At 35.8% G+C, this 18,958-nt stretch overlaps 1 long non-coding RNA gene across 1 annotated transcript in view; it reads right to left on the reverse strand.

The window, feature by feature from the left end:
* Positions 1-4,044: 4,044 nt before the first annotated feature.
* Positions 4,045-18,958, reverse strand: part of LOC144288827 (uncharacterized) — a 369,517-nt gene continuing 354,603 nt past the window's right edge. The window contains exon 11 of the long non-coding RNA XR_013356826.1: positions 4,045-4,378. This is a non-coding gene — a long non-coding RNA (uncharacterized LOC144288827). The remainder of the gene's footprint in view (positions 4,379-18,958) is intronic.

An 18,958-nucleotide genomic window follows, 5' to 3' on the forward strand; every position in this document is an offset into this window, starting at 1 on the left:
TACCTGTTATTTTGAGCACATTCATTCCTTTAAATTAATTTTATTTTGAGATCCCTCATTTGTTCATGCTTCTCTCAGTTCTTGGCATTCATACCCACAATTATATTCTGCATGCTGCTTGTAATTATCTTGCCCCTATCAGAGTCTGCATGGTTTCTCACACTTCATATCTACATGAGCATACTTGAGATTATAATTACAGTCTCATATTTTTGTTCAGCAATTTTAAAAATGTCTAGAAGCAATGAATCTTTTGCAAACAGAGATTCTGAAACATATCTACATAAATGGCTATTTATCTTTTAGGGCTTTTGGACCTATTTTAAAGTTGGATAAATGCTGTTTTCCCTAGTAAAACACACATGTATAAACACACACACTAATTTCATATAAATTTAGAGAGTCTATTTAACACTTTCTTATCCAACCTAAGGACCACAGGCTATTACAAAACTACTACACTAGATGTTCTCTAAATTAGGAAAACAAACTCTCACCCCACATGATGAAGAGTTTCATGATGCTGGGCAGCCCTGGTGGCTTAGCGGTTTAGCGCCATCTTCAGCCCAGGTCGTGATCCTAGAGATCCAAGATCGAGTTCCACATCAGGCTTCCTGCATGGAGCCTGCTTCTCCCTCTGCCTGTGTCTCTGCCTCTCTCTCTCTCCCTCTCTCTCTAATAAATAAATAAAATCTTTAAAAAAATTTCTTATTGCAAAATGTCTTCTTGGACAAAACTTATGTTTGTGGGTAGCACCCTTCAGTCTTATTTCTATACTTGATCACACCAAACTACAGGAAGCTTATAGGACATTCCATGCTTTTTCTTCCCCTCATGCCACCTCCTAATGCTTTATATGTCCTCTGCCTTCTTTACTGTCTTACCTCAAAAAACTAGCTTCCGCTGCTCCTCCCACAGTATCACCAATAATCTTCATGATTCTACATCTAATAGAGTTTTGGGGGTCTTTATCTTACTCGGTTCTGTGGTAGCATTCAAAGTTGTGCCAATTATCTCAAATGTGTACTACTCTCTCTTCTTGGCTTCCACTTTTTTGTTGTTGTTGTTCCAACTCATCAGCTGCTTCTCTGCTTCCACACAATTTTGTTTTCTTCATTTCAAGTAATACATGTAATATTTCTCATGGTGGCTCAAAGATCTGTTTATTTCTCTACTTATTCTCTCTAGATGATCCATCCCAATTATAGCATCAGTTATAATCCATATGTTGATAACTCCTCTCTTATTTTATATGCAGTCCTGACCTTTCCTGAGCCATATGCATATATATCTAAATTCTTCCTTAGTATTTTTTATAGATATGAATTAGTTATCAAGTCCAAGTAAAAAAATGATCCTTTGGTCCTAAATCTAATCTTTGTTCAATTACTCTCTATGAATTGCATTCCACAGAGCAGAAGTCTAGATGCTGTTCTTGGGACTCTGATGCCTTAGCCTGGATTCCACAGAAGGCAAACCCTAAAAGCACAGAGGTCTGTGTTATTGCCTTAGTAATAAGGGCAATCACATGGTAGGTACTTCAGTAAAAGACAACATAATGGAAAAAGGAGAAAGAATCAATGTGAAGATGCACACCACAGGACCTCCATCACCCAGATAACTGCCTCTAGTAGTCATACAGACTATGTTCCAAGACCATTTATCCAGAAGGAAAATGGCGGAGCATAACTTTTAGCCACTAAATTCAGTTTTCCACGAGTCAGTTAAATCAGACCTCTAACCTAACCAGGGTTAATTTCACAAGGATGGGAAACACAAATTATGCTTTTGGGTCACCAGATAGATGTTAAGAAAAACCAATTCTAAGCCCATTCCTTTGATTCTGGACCCAGCCATTTTAGCTTTTATAGACACGGAGTATTGTGTATCATCTGTTGGCTTATCATATAATCGCACTGGATTTGGTACCCAATCTGGCACTTTAATTGAGCCTGTAATAGCCTTTGATGGTGGCCTCTGTTTTGTGAGCACATGGTAAAACTGAGGATCCTGTGGACACAGACTCATTGTCACACTTCCATTGCCATAAAATCTACCTCGTGTTCTAATATGCTATATGCATTAAATATATCAAGATCAGTCATTATGTAAGTCTTTAAATATAACTGAGGGAATGAATATACAAATGAACAGTGGCCAGACCATATAGAAAAATAGAATTCTGACTCACAATCGAAAGCAAACAGTCTAGTTAAGTTAAATACAACCTCTGTAGCAATTACCTCAAAGTAGTTAGGACTATATTAATAACCGCCAGCTTCTCAAATTTTTGCCTCTACTTCCACCTTAAGATGGACTAGAGAAAGCCAAGTATGCTAACCTAACTAATCATATGGATGTCGCTTACCCTGCTTTCAGCTTCCCCATGTGAAAAGCCTCTACTAGAGTATACTTTAAGCCTTCCCTTTTATCACTATACATCTCTAAGGCATCTTTTCTAACCTGTGCTGAAAGTGTGGTCTTAAGGACCCCCAAATAACAATCTATTTATACGCTTTTTTCTAGCTTGACCAAGACGTCTTTAAAGAAATTTTACTTCACTTTATATTTAATCCTTAGTTCTATCTTAATAAAAAAACATTTATATGTAATCAATATTTGTTTGCATCAAGCAAAACAAAAAATGAAAAAAAAATTGCTGTTCACATATAAAGGGAAAATGAGTGAGAAAAAATGGAAGTTGATGAAGAAAGATAGCTGTATAATTACAAAAATATTCGGATCTAAAATCAGTAAAATGTTCTAAAATAATTTAAAACTTAGAATGGCATACTAAACACAACTGCAAGGTAGGGAACAGGAAAGTTAAAGGGAATTTTAAGAACATTGATGACAAGAGTCAATATAGAGCTCATTTACTACAGAAACTTGTAAATATCTCCATATTTAGGATTCAACTCACCTCAGAAGGAGGGAATGATTTTCTCAAAAGGACATGGGTATAAAAATACTGATTTCAATCTTGATCCTGATATTGCCATTTATTAAACCACTTTCATCTCCAGTAGGAAAATACCTAGCTCATTGTTAAATATGGTTCGATATTTAATTGGCAAATAGATTAGTCACACTCCAGTTAATAGAGGATATAACTCAATACACTGCTTGCTTAATAACTTTTAAAAATACTGACAAGGAAAAAAAATAAATCTCAGGTCTTCAGTGTTCTTATCTGAAAAGTTGACATTTACTTCATAGTGTTATAAAAATGATTATTTTATGATAAATGTAAGACACCTGCAATGCATTTAACCTGGCAAGCACTTAATTGTTAGTTTCAACCTCCCCCAACATATCAGTTAGAGAGAGAATTTAATATTGTTTTTGAGGTAAGCTCTATAAAGCCCACGTGGCGCTCAGTTAATACCATTATAAACTCTTTAACACCAAAATAAGTCCTTCTTTCTTGCCAGGAAGCTTTTAAAAATAACACAGATGAGAGAGTAATTTTAACTTGAGAAATTGGCCAAGGTTTTACAGAGTATTTTAAATGGATCTTGAAAAATTAGAGGGATATTAATAGACAAAACTTTTAGGAAAGAACATTTTAGCAGAAGAAATAGAAATTGCTAAGGAACAGAGACTTGAAAGTGCATAGCACGGTCTAAAAATTGCTCTCAATTTTAATAGATTTAGTACAATTAGTCTGTAGGATATGTCCATTGTTTATGATAGAGACAGGTACTCTGGGTTGCTGCTGCTAACTTGGCATGTCATGATCACTGACTCTCCCTCTGTTACGTTGGCTCTTCCGGGACTGACCTCAATCTTCAACTTCGGGACATCTAGAGGAGCAGAGAGGCAGTGGGAGAGGGGTAGGGAATTCTCAGAGGGTGTGACGTGGTGGGAAGTTGCAGGGCTTCGATTCACATAAAGCAGCCGCCTACACTTCGCGTTCGAGTGTGTGCTGCCACTCGCCACTCCCCTGGTCCACGGGGGTGGGCTGGCCCAAGGACCCAGGTGACTGTCACAGACTCTTTTTTTTAATTTTTTTTTAAATTTATTTTATGATAGTCACAGAGAGAGAGAGAGAGAGGCAGAGACACAGGCAGAGGGAGAAGCAGGCTCCATGCACCGGGAGCCCGATGTGGGTGGGATTCGATCCCGGGTCTCCAGGATCGCGCCCTGGGCCAAAGGCAGGCGCCAAACCGCTGCGCCACCCAGGGATCCCCTGTCACAGACTCTTAACCTGTCTCTCTGCTCTGAGCATCACTCCTCCGACTCGTTCCCAGAAGTTCTGGTCTCCACCAGCAGCCAGCCGTCTTCCTAACTCCGTCAATCAGACTTTGCCACTCCCCTTATTGAAACCATTCAGTGGACTCCACACCCAGAATAAAATCCAAAACCCTGCTGCCACCTAAAAACAAACAAACAAACAAACAAACAAACAACACTTTAGGGAAAACTAATTAGAGACCAGATCATGAAGGAAAATGAAGATTTTAGAAGCGTTTTCTAAAGGCAATAAAGTGATTTCCTGAGTTTCTGAACAAATTCACCTAAGAGGTTACATGGTTTTGAAAGACAATTCTTGTGGGCCTATGCTCAACATATTAAAAAGAAAAGAAATTAATAATTTAGCTATCACAAACAGGGTGTAAAGAAAAAAAAATCAATTTTAAATAAATACACAGTAAAATTTTTTTAATGCAGAAGCTTAAATACTACTGCATATAAACCTACTATGAAGACTAGAGCTACAGTTTTAATATAAGTGATCTCTTGATTATCATTCAGACTTTCCTGGTTTAGTGTCTGTATATGTGGCAGTGACAGTTGGGAATTGTTAAAGAAGCAAGAGATGAACTATTCCTATTGACCAGGGGAGATTCCAACAGAGAAGACAGTTAAAAATATGAGTCTAGAATTCATGGGTCTGTGAGTTACAAATGGGGATTTACAAATCATTTATCAAAATGGCAGTAGAAACAATGGGATGTTAGTAGATATAAGGAAATTATATAGTTTAAACTAAAAACACTGTAGTAAAATGATCATTAATGCATGTTATAAAATGAATAGTGAACTCTGAACTAACCAAACAAAAAAAAATACAACAAAAATTTAGCAAATCTTTCTACAGATCTTTGTGTTGGACACTGTAGGTGACAGCAACTTGCAATAGATGTGGCTCTTAAGAAGATCACAGGCTAGCAATTGTGATTCAAATATACATAATCAAAGTATAATTTATATGTAACAAATATATGAATTGTATAAACTAAGAGCTATTGATGCACAGAAACCAGTCCATGGTGCCATATAAAGAGACATTAAGTTTGAATTTGGAATCAAGTAGATAGAATAAAGATAATTACAAATAGAGAAGAAGATGTAAATAAATATGAAAATAAAAAAAAATGGTAAACACTTGAAAATAGAAACAAATCTTATCTAGAGTTTAAGGTCATGTGCAATGTTTCCAGCACATTGATATTAAAATATAGATTCTTATTCAGTAGGCCTAAGGTAAAGCCTTAGGTTTTGCATTACTAACCAATTCCCAGGTGACATCAATGATGTTTCCATCGAGAAATAGTGGGAAATAAGATAGCCAGATGGCATATAAACAGATAGTGGGCAGTACTGAAAACATATTTCAAAAATGTGACCTCTATCACTAGGTCAAGTGGTTTCAATTTGTGCCTTAGTGAACCCTACAGAAGAGAACTCCTAGAGTCCCACTGCACTGTTTTATACATTGGACTTATTGATAAGCTGTTAACACAAGGATGCACAAGGAGGGAAAATATTTTACATACATAGATTTCCTGCATGGGAAAATTTGTTGTTGTTTTTGAGCAATTTGACATCTACTAATACAATAAAATGAATAGTCTATGTATAGCATGTATTGGAGGGATGAGATGATTGATGTGAATAAAGAATGACATTTACTATGCTTTTTAAGTAGAACAAATATCTAAAATAAGGATATTTAATAGAGCAATAGAAATGGAAATAATAAAAACAGATAGAGTATAGATAGATACCAGAGGTTAAGATACACAAAACATGGAACTAGATGTGAGGAATAAAGATTGAAAAAACTATTTAAGCTTGTGTACTTTGAACAATTATTGTATTAATGACCAAAAAAAAAAAAAAAATCCCTCAACTTTTTTAAGGATCAATAAAATAATTACTAAGATTTCCAACTAAACATTAAAAAAAGACTAGGTTTTAAATCATAAGAAAGATTGTTGGGGATCCCTGGGTGGCGCAGCGGTTTGGCGCCTGCCTTTGGCCCAGGGCGCGATCCTGGAGACCTGGGATCGATTCCCACGTCGGGCTCCCGGTGCATGGAGCCTGCTTCTCCCTCTGCCTATGTCTCTGCCTCTGCCTCTCTCTCTCTCTCTGTGTGACTATCATAAATAAATAAATAAAAAAAATTAAAAAAAAAAAAGAAAGATTGTTGAACTGGATGGAATATAATTAGAAAATATTCAGACTGTGGCATGTAGAAAAAAGGAAGTGGTAAACACAGAAAAAAAATGTGAGAGATATAATAAAGACAAAGCTAATGAAGTGTAATTGGAGTTCATAGATCTGAATGTGGTAAAGTAGTACACATGACAGAAAGGTCAAGAGGTCAAGGATTTCCATAGCCATGGAAGACCTAAGCCATGAAATCAAGTGGTGCTGGGAAGTCAAAACTAATAGACACAAAAAGCTACATCAAAGCACATCATATTACAATTTCTGAAAATCAAAACTAGGAGAATCTGAAAAAAAAACAGCAAGGAAAAAGAATGACACGTTAACTGCCTTGAAACAAAGGTAACAGTGACAATTGACTTCTCATCAAGTATATGGAAATCTGAAGACAATAATGATTTCTTTAAAATGTTCAATGGAAATACCTGTTAACCTGAATTTCTCTATCAGTAAAAATATTCTTCAAAATGAAGGCAGAGCATTTTCCTTTTTAGTTGAAATGTAGAACAATATGAAAGAACTTTTTGCTTCCTTATGAATTACAAAGAAAAATGGATAAAATACAAACCTCACTTTTCTTGGGGGCTATTAACAAGCAGTGAGTACAAAAAAGGCTTCATAAGATGAGCTTCAAACTAAAATAAATCTTTTATAGGCAAGCAGACAATGTGCAGCTTCCATACCTGAAGTCAGATACCTGATTCAGGTGTAGGGAGAACAAGGGACAAGCCTTCCTTGGATTGAAAGGATGTAAACAAATGGAGATCAACAGTGAAGCCTTTGATCAAAGTGTGGACTTCTGGGATATAATGGCATCTTGAAGAACTTTATATACAAAAATATATCACTGAAAGTTCTTCTGGCTCTGATACTTGTAAAGTAGCTTCTAGCAAACTTAGACTTCCACATATACATATTTGGGGGGCGTAGTTTGGCAGGGTAGGGAGTTAAGGCTTAAGAGCATTAAAAAACAAAAATAGGTGGAAATTAGAGTAAATTCAACACTCTTTAAAAATGGGACTCCCAGGTAATACTCTATCTGTGCGCCTTTTTCCCTGAGAGTATTCTCCAAGACTATTCAACATGGAATGCAAAGGATTAAAGCAAAAGTTGCAATTTTACTAGCTTAAGGTGTCATAATGAAATTTGGGGCACCAAAGCAATTGGCAACTGAAAATGAAAATACAATAAATGAGGGGGATCCAAAGGATGGAACTCCCTTACATGTATTTACATACCCCTTTTATCACTGGTTGACTTTGAAACCCACTTGTTTGGGGGGACTTCAGGGAATCTAGTAGAAGGCAATCAATCAGAAGCCTGAAAGAGTAAGCAGTTATCTCAGATATCAATCTCTAACAAGGGAAAAAGCTTAGATTGGGGGTCATATTCATTCAGAGGAGCTTAATAAATATCTCATTCTCTCCACTAAAATTACAAAAGAACTACATCTTTCAAGTAAAGGCTGTGTACCAGGGCTTAGTGTTTTTGCTTACACTAATGGCAATACTGAAACACACCTGTATTAAATAAGTAAAACTCCACAGATAACAATGATCAGCTAGTAGCGTAAATGCTAGTAAATAATAAAATGCTCTACAGAAGACTGAATCCAGAAGGCCTACAACATTCCGGCCACAATGTAGATAATTCAATCAGAATCCCATGATATATGAAGAAACCAGAGAATGTAAAACATGCTTAGAGTTAAAAATAGTCAATAGAAACATATCTGATGACAATGATAACAAGGACTTTAGAGCAGCTTTTTAAAAAATGGCCATGAAGAATATACAGATGGGGAATATTAGCATAGAAATGGACACTATAAAAATAGATGTCTATCAAAATTGTAGAATTAAAATACTGTGCTCTAAAATGTAAATTTCACTAGAGCAGAGATGAGATGACAAAAGCGTCAGTGAACCTGCTGAGAGACCAAAAGAAATAATTTAAACTGAAATAAAGATAAAGAATGTAGGAAAAAAATTACTTTTGGACAGTATCATACAGCCTAGCATAACTGGTGTCTGTAAAAAAGAAAATAGAAAGATGGGAGCAACAAAAAGATTCAAAGAAATACTGTACAAAATTTTCTCAAATTTATTTAAAAGCAACACAAAACTGTAGAAAAATCAGTAAAATATAAGCAGAATAAAATACTGACACATCAGGGGGCACCTGGGTGGCTCGGTTAAAAGTCTGCCTTGGGCTCAGGTCATGATCTCCAGGTCCTGGGATCAATCCCCAAGTCGGGTGTCAGGCCGCTGCTCAGTAGGGAGTCTGATTCTCTCTCCCTTTTCCTCTTTCACTGCTCATGCTCTCTCTCTAGCTCTCTCTCTCTCTCTAATAAAAATAAATAAAAATCTTTTTTTAAAATTGACACAAAGGAATTAATCTACTTGAAATCAAAAATAAAGAAAAAAGTCTTGAAGTCAACCAGAACCAAAAGAGATATTGTACATAGAAGAACAGCAAAAACAATGACTTGATTTCTCAACTGAAAGAATGAAGACCAAAAGAAAATAAAATATCTTTAGAGGGCTTGAAGGGAGGGGGAAAAATAAATACCCCAAACTGCCAACTTTGAATTCTATATGAAGTGAATATATCTCTCAAATATGAAGGCAAAAATAAATGAAAAATCAGTAACAATGACAAATATACAAGTAGAAAATTCATAACTAATTATTTGGGAATGAAGTAACACCACCTTTATAAATAACCAATGAGTTAAAGAAACCAGTGAGTTAACAATGGAAATTAGAAAATATTTTAAATAATAATGATATCCTAATCTGTCATAATCTGTGGAAAGCAACCAAAGCAGGGTTTAAAGGGAAACTTATACCCCCAAATGATCATATTATATAAGAAAAAATGCTTTCTCATAAGTGTTAGCTAACTGGAATTTAAATTAAAACTTTGAAAAATTAATATTACAAAAAATAAAATAAATGAGCAAAGCAAAAGTCTTAAAAATTAAATGAAGAACAAATTAAATTCAAAGTAAGTAGAAGGAAAAAAAAGAAAACAAAGATAAATACAATGAAGAAAAGCAATAGAGAAAATTAATGAAGCCAAAGAATTTGAGTCTTTGTAAAGATCAATAAAATTGGTAAATCCCTAGCATGACTGGTCAAAAAAAAAGTAAAATCACAATTCATCAGTATTAGAAAGAGGACCTATATTTAGTAATTCCCCAGCTGTCTTCCACTCTATTATACGTTTCCTTTTATAACATATATTTAAGAAAGCACAATTATTTTTTAAGGCCCCTCAATAAACTAAGTATTAAATTAGTAAACTCTGTGTGTGCGTGCGTGTGCGCGTGCACAGGCACTCAAATACACATTTTTTTTTTTTTTTGGCCTTAACCAATATGTTTCCAGTGCCTACAACAAAATTATATCTCAATGAGATGTGTCTGAGAGAAGTCTGAATAAAAACTGAGAAACATCTTAGGTAGCTGACAGAGTAGGCAACTCTCTGCTTTGAGTAAAAGTGTTAAGATGTCTGAGGGACACCTCCCATAGTCTAGGTCAAAATATGCTTACTGTCTAGGAGAAAACAGTCAATAGCAAGAGTATCCCATGGGCTTATTTCTTACCACATTCAAGGTTTTAAGACTACAGGTATTGTTCTATAAGGCAGAGTTATTCTTTCTTCCTACAGAAGATCGAGTGTACCTAAAGTTTTAGCACACAACGATATAAACAAAATGAGATATACCCGGCAGCTACAAAGAAGGATAAAGCAAGCAAAAGCATATAGATTTGTCCTAAGTGTTTGATGTTATTACTGTCTGAATGTTTGTGTCCCTTCGAAATTTGTATGTTGAAATCACAGTGCCCAATGTGATGGTATTAGGATGTGGTGCCTTTGGGAGGTGATTAGGTTATGAGGGCAGAGCTCTCATGAATGAGACTGATGCCCTTATAAAAAGAAAACCCAGAGAGCACCCTCGCTCCTTTCATCCTTGCTCCTTTCACCAGGATACAACACAGAAAAGTCTACAGTTGGGAAGAAAGCCTTCATCAGACCATACTGGCACTCTGATCTGGGACTTCTAGCCCCCAGAACATTGAAAAATAAATTACTACTGTTTATAAGTCCCCCAGTCTGTAGTACTTTGTTATAGCACCCTGAACAAACTCAAATAAATGCAAATACCTAAAAGGCCCAGAAATAAAATTTATTTTTAATAATGTAATATTGATAGCAAAATGTGTCATCAGTCATGCAACATTTATGTATAGTTGACCCTTGAACAAAATGGGTTTAAAAGGTACAGGTCCACTGATATGTGGATTATTTTCAATTAATACAGCATAGTACTATAATAATTTTTCTTTCTCATGATTTTTAGAGATTTTCTTTTAACTTCCTCTTTTTAAGACTACAACATACAATACATAAACATACAAAATAAGTGCTAATCAACTGTTTATGATATCAAAAGGCCCCCTGGTCAACAGTAGCCTATCAGTAATTACATTTTGGGGGGATCAAAAGCTATAGGTGGATTTTTTATTTGGGGGAATTGGTGTCCCTACCCCTCCCATGTCCTTCCAGGGTCAACCATACTCATGGAAATATACCTAAACTCATATGGTAAAGCTAACTTAATAAAGTCCTATGTTGGTTTGCTTCTTTTCCAAAAATTCTTTACTTGTTCATTTAGGTGTGCAAGAATTTCCTAAAATGTTTTTAAACCAAAAATATATGGGATGCTTGAGTGGCTCAGTGGTTGAGCGTTTGCCTTCGACTCAGGGTGTGATCCTGGAGTCCTGAGATCAAGTTCCACATTGGGCTCCCTGCATGGAGCCTGCTTCTCCCTCTACCTATGTCTCTGCCTCTCTCTCTCATGAACAAATAAATAAAATATTTTTAAAAACCCAGAAATATATAGATCCAAATAATGAGATTCAAGTGTTAATCTCATGGATCCCAGTAACTTTTTAAAGTTTTACTGCTTTGGTGCCCAGGGAGGAGTTAGCACTTACTGGATATTCAAGATGTCAGAGATTTCCTCCAATACAATATCTATGGGAAATTATTTTGCCTCATTAATTTTCTTTCAAAGACTCCTGCTTTCTTAAAATGTCATATAGTGACAGGAAAATTACTTATGATATCAGCTTCAGTTTCTCCATGTTATGAACAGCCAGTGTTGTGGGACATTCATAGATTTCATCTCCTAACTGGCTGCTTTTCCTCTTGTTTCTCTGCTGCCCGGACGGATCCATTCAGATGCTGGAAAGCATCAGGCTTCGCCTATTGCTTGTGCTCTCCTGTTGCCACAATCTACAAAGCTTCATCTCCACTAAATCCTACAGAAGGCTTCTTTCTTGCTGGGCTTTGTTTTCTTAGCTCATTTAGCCAGGTTAAAAGCTTGAGGAAAATAAACTGTGTCTTCTGAACCATCTGGTTTTGCTTGGATTTTGTCCCAATTCCCACTCTATGTTCTACATCTCCAAAATAAAGAGAGTCACAAATTGCTAAACACATTTAAGGAAATATCTTTGCTACCAAGAGGAGAGTGGTACAGCTGTGTAACTGTACGGGTCAGGCATCAAAAGAACTAAAAGAGGAAGATTTTGAGAGCCCTGAATTTGATTTAGGACTAAGGTTATGATATGGCCAAAGTTAGGATTTAATGCAGATATGTAAATCCTTACCTATAGCTTTCATGATTTCCCTTTCCCAAGGCTATCATTTCATGCCAACAGAATGATTATTGTAAAGAATAACGTTACTATTGTGATACAATGAATTATTATGAAAATAAACTATCAATCCCAGGACAGAAAAGGCTATTCATTGAGAGAGACTGTGTGGAAAAAATAGTCCCAGCTGGACCATTGTGTTGATCTGCAGGAATTCAATAGTCTCTAACCCCAAAATGACCGATGTCCCTGTCTCTGTCTATCTCTCTCTCTCTCTCTCTCTTTTTTTTTTTGTCATGAAGTGGTCTTCCTTGATTTTCATGTCTAAAATATTAGAAAGAATCCCAGAGGCACTAGCACCACCAATATTCACAATTGTGATTATCAAATATATTTTAAGAACTCTTAGTAATATTTCAATTTCCCTCTGGAGTCACATCCAAATGTCTACAGAACCTATAAAGTGTCAAATCCAGTATACTGATTTAATGGGAAAAAAAACAATGTGTAGAATTAAGGGTCAAATTCCATTCTGACTTTTGGAGGAACACAATGGGCATCTGGAGAGGGATTTTTTTAAATTATATAGTGACTCAACTTTACCTACCAGTAAGGAAGCAGAGAATTATATTGACATGACTACACATGTACACTATGCTAAGTCCTACTGTCAGCGGGATATAAGTCAAAATATTTAGAGCACATTAATCCAAAACAATAAAAATAAAGTATTACTCCTCATCATGCCAATGAGAAGAATGACCTTTTTTAATACAATGTCTTTCTCATTGTCTAAAACTAAGTTTCAATCATCTTTTGCTCACCCTCACCCCTTACTCCTTTATAATTATCAGTGACATTGCTACCTAGGGGGCAATTCGATGAAATCTAATCACATCAGAACTCTGCAAAACTGGATAAACATTTTTTTTTATTCTGCCTTAGTAGTAGCATACAGAATTTCCATATTCCTTTACAAGTAATGTTTAAATGAATATCAGAATCTCTGCATTAAAGTTTCATTGCTACAGGGCTCTACTTAATGGATCAGAGTGTATTTAGCAGGAGAAATACATGACTGAGAAGTGGAAAGAATTGTGTTTCTTAATTTGCTTTCACAATAATTATAAATACATTTTATTTTCAAGTCTTAACTTGGAAAGTAGTCATGAAAAGCCTCACCAAAAAAAAAAAAAAAAAAATGCTTTATATCCTACTCACCTTCTACCAGGATCTTCAGAAATCATAGTGACATGCAGACATTTGTCACGTGTCCTAAATTCTGTGTTTCCTGGCTAAAATAATCACAGAATGTATTTTGAGGAACAGCTATTAACAGCCCTCATAACAATTCCATGGAACCCATTATGAGACCAGCTGATGTGACTTTCTGACATTTATAAAACAGATTCACTTTCAACTTCATAGTTGAGCCTTGAAAAGTCACTAGAGAGTGATACAGCAGCTTTCCAAGGCAGGGAGGGTTTCGGGCTTTTGATAATAAGGTTGGAGCAACTTGAGCTGCAAACTGAGATGTTAAGCTTGTAGACTCTTTGTTTCCTTAAGACAGGTATCACTTACTGAGAACTTTTATGTACTATGTACTAAGTTAGTTAACTTCAGAATTTCAAAATCCAAAAGTATACTTCCAGATATGGTTATTTTCATAAGAAGAAACTAAACAGGTGAAACCATAAGTAACCAGTATACACTGAATACATACAGAGGTAGTATGGAAATTTAAATCTGTCTGCCTCCAAAATCCAGACTTTCTTCCATCTCCATTACTACCCAGTATCTCTGCATCTGGTGTGATAGAGTGAAAATCCAGCTGTAGATAAGTCAGGGAATATGAAGATGTGGAGTGTTTTTGAATGAGGTTTAGATAGCCCTGGGAAAGGGCTCCATAGCTCCTGGGTTTATGTCCAGGAAGACAGCCTTTTTACTTAAATACAGTAATTTCCCCCTTTTCTCCCCAAGTAAAGACAAAAGAAGCATCAACCCCTCCCCCTCTTCTTTCTGCAGCTGTGTGGCCTGCCCCCAGCATCTTGGGCATCTGTTGCTTCCTGGGATGCCCATCCCTTCGTGGCCACACCCTCCAAAGTTCTACTGCAACCCAGGGCCACCTCCCCTGAAAAGCAGCCTTAATCATTTTCCCTATTAAATAACTATTCCTTTGGTGGAGATTAGTGCAGGCTAACACATTAAATAGTTTGTCTTTTTTTTTTTAAGCATAGCTAATATTTACTTTTGTGGCCTGTGGGAACTGATAAGAATAGAACACTCTCGAAATAAAGGATTAACAAGTATTTCTCATAAAGATTTTAAAGCTTATCTTTGATCTTCTGTTCTACTTTTTTTCTTTTCCTTCACAATTTGCTTTTCAAAATCTTTTTCTCAATGGGAAATTGCTACCATGATTTGAACACTTGAAATGTTGAGAACAATTAATAATCATGACAATGGAGATATTCCTAATATTGAATTCTACTTTTAATATTTATTACATATTTATTTATAAAAATACATTTATTGCAACATTTTTGACACTTTACTATGGTATGGAAATTTTTTTTTACTTTTTTTTTAATTTACTTTTATCTCAATTCTCCAGAAAGAGATGTTCCCTTAAGGAAAGAGAGCTTATCTACATTGCTCTGATAAATCTTATATTACAATTTCTCTTCACATTTCTATAGTTTTCTAATTTTAATAAAGCTTTTGGTATGATGTTATTAAGATATCTTCCAAAGTACCTCATTTATTTTTAAGAGATATGTTATTTACTGAAATATCCTAATGAACAAAGTAATGATACTTACTATACAAAGATATTTAGGTTGCCCCCCCCCAACTTAGGTACTAATCATACTCTCTCATGTCTGATTAAACAAGCTCCAGCCCTGAGTCACAGATAATACCAAATATTACAGAAATGAGATGCTAACACATGTTGAAAACTGTATGCATTAAAAAATAAGAACCACATAGAAATTTTGGTGCAAAGCTGTCTTTACAAATACTGTATTACATACTTTGCAATTACTAAGAGCCTAGATCCTAAATGTTCTCACCCCACACCAAAAAAAGAAATAATGATGTGATGTGATAGAGGCATTAAAGCTATGGTGGTAATTATACTGCAATATCTAATCAGTCAATACATTGTATACCTTAAACTTACACAAGGTTAAATGTTAACTAATCTCAAACTATAAAGAAAAGCTAATTTAAGAAAAAGTAAGCATCAAAATTTCAAAAATTGGCAGAGAATTCTTCAAAATAAACTAATAGTTGCTTATTCTCTTGGGAAAAAAAAAAAAAAAAAAACAGTATCAAGGTAATTTTCCAAACTCGAGAAAACAATGTTAGAATTGTCCTTTTTTTAAGCTTGGGAAATAATGTGCTGAAGAGATATTTATTTACTATCCAACAAAAAGAAAAACACTGTGAATGAACTTGTCCTTAAGCTTCAGTGTCTATCGTAAATTTCTACATTTGGGGCTATTACTTACTCCATTTACAATTACCCAACTAAACTTCAAAGGCGCTGAATGGAATATTTTTTAAAAAAATAAAATATGACTTGGTTATTATTCTTTCCACTAAGTACTCCTATTATTCAGGATTCATGAAGCCAAGGAGGCCATGGGCCACTAGGTTATTGCATAAAGCAACCTTAACATGGAAAGTTAGGTTAAAGTTTCTTGAAGACCTAACCAAGACAAAACAGAATAAAACAAACCCTCTGGATAATGAGATAGCCCAGAGAGCAGGAAGTGCATAAAGAAGCCCATATTCTTAGGGACATAGGCAGGCATCAGCATTACCGGAACCCAGGAGGTAGAGCCATTCTGCAAGATGGGTCTAGATTAAGTAATTTGGGTAAACAGAAAAAGGCTGACCCACTGAAGTTGATCCTGTGGAAGAGATGCTCCCTTAAGAAGGGAAAGGATAGAGTAGCCTGGCCTTTGCCTTCCTCTTTTCCTGCTATTTCTCACTCAACCCAGCCAGAAACCAGAGAACAAAGAAGCCTGGAAACTATAATGATCAAGGCTCAGCTCCTGAGACAGAGGCAGAAATAAACCTGGGAACAGCAGAATAAAGAACAGTGTTAATCATATAAATGGGGCCTCTCTTTTTTATCCTAACCACATAAGCACATGGAGGATATTAGAAGACACATGGGCATAAAGGCTATTACCTGGATCCACTTTAATATTCTCCAATGATAAAGTGCCAATTATCTAATGTTTTGAACTTTTTCTTCATTCAGAATGGCTCTTTGGTTTTCCAGTCATGGTCATATCCATGTAAAAATGAAATTAAACAAACATCACATTTCATAACCAGCTCCAGTATGAAGTAAAAAATATTTGGATGACTCAGTCAGTTAGACATCCATCCAATTCTTGATTTTAGCTCAGGTCATAATCTCAGGGTCATAGGATCAAATTCAATGTGGGGGCTCCATGCCCAATGGGGAGTCTGCTTGGGATTCTCTTTCTCCCTTTGACCCTCTCCCTGCTCTCTCTCTAAAATAAATAAATCTTTAAAAAAATTAATTTCTTTTAAACCAAAAGAACTAAGTCAAATAAAACCTGAGAATTAAATTAAATTATAAAGTATTATCCATTTCTTATAAAGGACACAATACTAAAATGTGCTTAGTGATTCAAGTGTCTGTCTTGTTTATTTTATTTATTTTTAAAGATTTTATTTATTTATTCATGAAAGACACAGAGAGAGAAAGGCAGAGACGTAGGCAGAGGGAGAAGCAGGCTCCAGGCAGGGAACCTGATGTGGGACTTGATTCTGAGACCACAGATCACGCCTTGAGCCAGGGGCAGGTGCTCAACCATGAGTCACCCAGGCATCCCTGTCTTGTTTACTTTAAACAATGTATTTGTAGATTATCTTAAATAACATCCACTAAGAGAAAATTAGCGAGATGTTTCTGCAAAAAATAAATATAAGACCAGAATTTGGAAACATATTTAGTAAGTAAAACATCCAGAAAATAAAATTATTTCATAAGCAAGGAAAAGAAAAAAGAGAAGGGGGGATAAGGAAGATGAAGGAGGGGTAAGACGAAGAGCAGCCGCCCACAAAAACAGGATGAAAATTGTTTTCCTTCTACTTCAAACTTCAATCTCAGAGGCAACACTAATTAATCTTCACTATTAGTAGTATGGTAGTAGCATGGGGCACCTGGGTGGCTCAGCGGTTGAGTGTCTGAGGCTCAGGTCATGATCTCAGGGTCCCAGGATCAAGTCCCACATTAGGCTCCCCACAGGGAGCCTGCTTCTCCCTCTGCCTTTGTCTCTGCCTCTCTCTCTCTCTCTCTCTCTCTCTGTGTGTTTCTCACGAATAAACAAATAAAATCTTAAAAAAAAAAAGAAAGTGAACTCCTCTGATGGCTAAACTTGGTGAATATCAAAATGTAAAATTTGAAGGAGTTCCAAGAATATAAAGCAAACTGAAGCATGTTTTGAAACACTGTTATATTACTATTTAAATTAAATTGTTTAGATAAAAAGTACATTACATACAAACTCAAAGTGTAATTAAATTTTCTCCAGATTTCACCATCCTATGACTCCAAAATAAAGTCACATTTGTCATGTTTTTCTTGATATCTAAAATACAATGGCCCTCAAGGTCCATCACCTAAAGTGCAGAAAACAAGTTCTTCTACAAAGTTAAAGGTGTGGCTAATTTATCTGGATGTTCTGTGAAGTTTTCTCCAGAGGTGACCCTTGAGCTGGACCTGATTGGAAAAAGCAGCCAACTATTTGAAGACATTACAGAAGATCTAACGGTTCAGAAAGTGGAAAGGCTTTTGGCTCAGGAATAAACTTGCTCCAACTGAAAAACAGAAAAGGGAAGTGAAGGAAGGAAGGAAAAATGTGGTTGAATAGATATGAGGTAAGAAATGTAGTCAGAAGACAAATAATACAGGGCCTTGTAGAGCATGCTAAGGAGTTTGGATTTTTTTTTTCTAAGTGTAGGTAAAAGCCAGTGGAGGATTTTGTGCAGGACAGTGATATGGTTTGATTGTCATTTTTAAATTATTACTGGGACTACAGAACATGTGTTGTAAGGGGAAAGAGTGATTAGTTAAAACTCTACAACACTAAGTAAGGTTAATAATAATGGTTTCTCAGGCTAACGGGCAGTGGTGGAAATGGAGAGAAGCCCAAGAATTTTGGAGGCACAGCTGATAGCACCTGTTGATTGATTGCATATTGAATAAGAAAAGAATCAAGACTGTTTTCTTTGTGTGTGTGTGTGTGTGTGTGTGTGTGTGTGTGTGTGTGTGTTTCATTTCTTTGTTTTGGGCTCAGGCATCTGGGTAGAACAGGTTTTGGGGTAGCATCAAGAGCACAGTTTTGATCTATGTAGCTTGAAATGCCCTACTGGAATTCAAGTGACTATATCCAATTGGACTTTGATACTGAGGGCAGTAGCTAGAGGTATACAGCTAGAAGCATACAATTATTTGTCAGTATAAATGTTGCTTAAAGCCAGAGAATTTTCAAAAAAGAGAGTAGAGTTAGAGAAGAATATAGAGTTTAAGACTAAGCCTGAGGTCTGAGTATTAGAGGTTAAGCCAAGGAGGAGTACCTAGTAAAGGAGACCAAGCTAAAGTAGATGTAGGAGGAAAAACAGCAGAGTGTGGAGTCTTGAAAAACAGGAGAAAAAAATCAGCAAAAATGTAAGGGTCAACTAATTTTCTGTTGGTGAAAGAGCCAAAATTATGAGGAATGATGAAAAGTGGTCATTTTCTTTGGCAAATGGAGGTGGTTCATAACCTCAGAAAGAGTAGT

The sequence above is a fragment of the Canis aureus genome, chromosome 18 (genome assembly GCF_053574225.1).
Source record: "Canis aureus isolate CA01 chromosome 18, VMU_Caureus_v.1.0, whole genome shotgun sequence".
NCBI lineage: Eukaryota > Metazoa > Chordata > Mammalia > Carnivora > Canidae > Canis > Canis aureus.